Source organism: Cynoglossus semilaevis, chromosome 16 (genome assembly GCF_000523025.1).
Source record: "Cynoglossus semilaevis isolate Cse_v1.0 chromosome 16, Cse_v1.0, whole genome shotgun sequence".
NCBI classification, from domain to species: Eukaryota; Metazoa; Chordata; class Actinopteri; order Pleuronectiformes; family Cynoglossidae; genus Cynoglossus; species Cynoglossus semilaevis.
Genome location: NC_024322.1, coordinates 78,494 through 82,878, shown reverse-complemented (window position 1 = coordinate 82,878; position 4,385 = coordinate 78,494).

Genomic DNA, 4,385 nt, shown 5'->3' with positions numbered 1-4,385 from the left:
CACCTGATATGCTTAATTGGTAGTGGGCTTTCAAGCCTATACAGCTTGGAGTAAGACAACGTGCATAAAGAGGATGATGTGGTCAAAATACTCATTTGCCTAATAATTCTGCACTCCCTGTAGCTTGATCCTTACTTGTCAGTCCCCACCCCTGCATCGCTGTCGTCAACATTGCCGCTAGACTGGCAGAGCGATGGTTAGTTTCAACTTCGGTGCTTTGTAGCACACGAGAGAGGAGGTTCCACTCGTCATTCGTTCTTTTTTAAAAAGAAAATCGATATTTGGACGTACAAATTGATACTTAAGAATTGAATGGAGAATTGATTCAGTAACGGCGAATCGATATTTTGAACTCAGGCCTACTAAAACGGAAATCAAAAGGCTGGATATAGGGAGATACATAATAGGAAATGAACGGCGAATCGATATTTTGAACTCAGGACTACTAAAAAGGAAATCAAAAGGCTGGATATATCTCATTTCAAATTTAGGTTCTCATGTGTTTATAATATTAAGCTTTGGTTGTTCCAGATTGGATGTTCACGCAAAACTAAAGTTTGTTTCAATATGAAAAAATTCAACGTTACATAGTTGGAGGGAAGGATAAATATGCACAATTGCAGTCAATTTCTCAATAAATATTGAGTTTAACCCACGTCTTTGTTCCAGTTTTTACTTTTGGCCCACTGTAAATTAGAGTTTGACACCACTGATATATGGTAAAGAGTTGGCGTTCAGTTTATCCAAACGACATGTTTTGGTCCACAGAAATGCCAAAACATTAGCATAGTGGTCTTCTATGTAGTTCGGTTTGCTTCAACTAGATTTTGAGGCCAAGAATAAAAATTGCAGCGTTTCATATTAATTGCCAGGTCTGTGGCGGCTCAATTTGACCATAAATGAAACAAAATAAAAGTAATGATAATAAACAGTATTTCTCTCATTTCTCTTCTATGTTGGTCGGCCCATCCCGCAGCAGTCTCCTAAAATGGAAAACAGTGCTTCACACTGAAATCATTATCAAGTGATTATGAAAGCATCATTTTAATATGTATACTCAAAATCTAAATATCCAAAATGACCAATTAATTTTTTTGTAGCGCTAACTTTTTATTTTGAATGCAAATGGAGCAGTGTGTTCCTCTGGGTATCAGAAGACAGACACGATTCTGACAAGTTTTGTTATGGAATGACAATGACAAATATCCCTTTTTCACAGGTAAATATGTCTTTATGAATAAAGTTTAAAACAATAATATTAAAGAAATAGTATGTCACAATAGTGATTAGACATTACCAGATTACTGCAATATGTTTGGACTTGACAATTTTTGCACAGGTAAAAAAAAAAGGCAGAAATCTTAAGCAATCATTGTTGCAGATCTTTCAGTCTGTGTCTAAGAACGAGAGAATGCTCAAATTCACAGAGCAAGAAATTGCATTTTTTTGTTCCAAAAATAGCTAGCCTTACATGTGGGTTGTTAAAAGCCGTTATTCTTGTTACACACTATGGTTATTACCTGACAAAGTTTGTACCTAGACTTATTTGGACATGTTATTTCAATACAAGAGCAGGATAGGTTGTGCATTCTTCTTATTACACAAAGTTACTACTAAAATTATATAATCTGCAGATGTTTTTTTGGTATGCTGACCTATTGCGCAATGTTTTATTTGTCAGAAACATGGGTACACAGGAAATCGTTTTCACTTATTACCTTATTGCTGTGACCAAGCACTTTTTTATTAATTTATTGAAATGAAGGGAGAATTTGTGACTGATTGCAGTTTATAGGAAGCGTTTCATAATGATTTTCTAATGAGAATGACATTTTGTGCCAAAGGACACTCAACATTTTAAGGAAGTCAAAATCAGCAAAAAATCAGTACCTCATAAATTTTGAAATTACAGTGTTCAATAAATTTGAGAGTTAAGAGTAAATTTTGTGGAAGACCATGAGTCCAGTCACGTCCACTCACAGGAGGGCTGAAAGCAAGTTAGCTAGGGCAATTTTGTTGACATTGGTGTCTGTGACGGCAGAGTATGCAGCCAAGCTCTCCATGGTCTGTCACAGACATCTGATTCAGATATTGTATTTAGCTTGAACTCTGAAGCTAACTCTAATAAAGATTGTGCGATAGTGTCAGGGAGAGCCATGTTGTGAATTCAAATTGAATTATGGACCTTTTTTGTAGGGTGGACATGAAAACTGAAATACATTTCCCTTTTTGTTTCCTTTTTTAGTTGTGTTACAGAATGAGTGTTAAAGGAAAAAAAAAAATTAAAAGGCATTTCTGCTATTGTCGGTGTAGGTTCTCAGTCATCCAGGTCATCTTATCCAAAAATAGTTGCATCAAGGGCAACTGAACAGAGTAGGTTTCTTGAAGACGTTTCACCTCTCATTCAAGAGGCTTCTTCAGTTCTGACTGATTACTAGGAAGTTCTGGTATTTAGCCTTAAAGAGGCTTCATACCCGTCACGAGGGTCGTTGCAGACATTGGACCAAGAAAGATAGGAAGGAAAGGAAACGAAAGTAAACTAGTTGTCATTGTGACACAGCACACCACTGCATACAACAAACATGACCTCTGCGTTTAACCCATCGCCAAAGTGAACAGTGGGGACGCCGCCATGCTCAGAGCACCTCAGTGGTAACTTGGCATCTGGTGGACTCTAACCTGAAGCCTTCTAGACCAAAGTCTAGCTTCCTTAACCACTAAGCCACCACTGCCACACGACACCCTGAGGGAGAAAATTGTCCACCCCAAGGACAAGATTGCCAGTCACATCTCTCTCCTCAGATATGTCTCATGCCCTTCTCTGTACATTTACAAATGCACCCTCAAAACTCATCTGTTTAAAATGGCATTGAACATATAATTCCCATGCCCTTCTGTTCTAATTTTGTTTTTCTTTCGCTTGTTTTGTTTATTTTTTTTTTGTTGTGACCTTGGATTTTTTAAGAAAAACTATTTAAATCTCAGTTATTATTATTATTATTATGTTGGTAGGGTCTTTTAGATAGTGTTCCCTCTCTATATGGAATTATTTTTGCAATATTTTACACTAAATAAAAATCTTTCCAGTATTTTCATTAGATTTGTGAAAAATAATAATTTTGTAGCCTAAAAAGGGGGGGCGGGGGGAAATTGTATAAACGGAAAGACATTTTTCAACACATACAGGCAGGATAATGTAAAAACTAAACATGCGCGGTACGTACGGCTAAATGTATGGTTATGTATTTCATTTATTTAATATGTACAGTATGTCTCATATTTCCATTATACAACTCTACTGTGCATATAATACAGTATAGGGATTGTTGATAACAGTGTGGCAGAGGTTTGCGAAGGGTAAATATTTTTGTAAATAATATAAAAAAAACTATCTTGCCTCTACTTTGTGATTTGTGAATGCAACTACCGCAATTGGAGAGGGACTATTGTATGTAGTGACGCCTATAAAATGCTATATATGTCAGGAGGAAGATTTAAAAGTTAATCACAAGGCTTTAAACAAGTATGATTTATTTATTTATTTATTTTTATGTTGATCAGCAGTGTCTTCAGTTACAAACCTGGATTGTGCTACGGAGGTACCCAGCAGCTACATTCTGCCATCAGTCTGAAAACAACACAAAGTCCACCAAGGATGACACAAAAAGTAAGACCAGTAACACCTTTTCCTATTGAATAAACTTAAGCTACTTGTTGTCTAGCTTTAAAACAAGTTATTTTAAGTATGTTTAAATTATTTTACTCCTATTGAATAAACTTAAGCTACTTGTCAGTGAAACACTGTGCTTGTTTTCTAGTTTTATTTAGTTATTTTAAGTATGTTTGAATTATTTTAGAATACCGTATACCAGTGGTTCTCAAAATTTGTATACTCTGTGCCTCCTGAGAAAACATGGAGCTCTCTCAAGAGTACCACCATGATGACCAACATTAGAATATAGCAACATAGGCCTTCCCTATTAGCTTCCATCACACAGGAGAGATGTTTATAAATGTTTATAAAGATGTTTGTGTTTAAATGTTGTATTAATTGTGCATGGTATGTTTCAGGTTTATTCAGTTGAAATGTGAAAATATGAACTTTCCCCGCGTACCACCGGAGAGTGCTTGCGTACCACAGTTTGAGAACCACTGCCATACATTCTATGCAACTCTAACTGAAAACTGTCGATGTTGAAAATGTATTTTCCTTACTCATTCTGGATTTATTGCACAGTATAAAGTAATGATTATGCATATTCAGCCATATTTTCACCACAAGAATTATTGGAATAGACATGGTTCACTAAAGGTTTGGTAAATATATATATATATATATATATATATATATACACACACACACATATATGTGTGTATATATATAT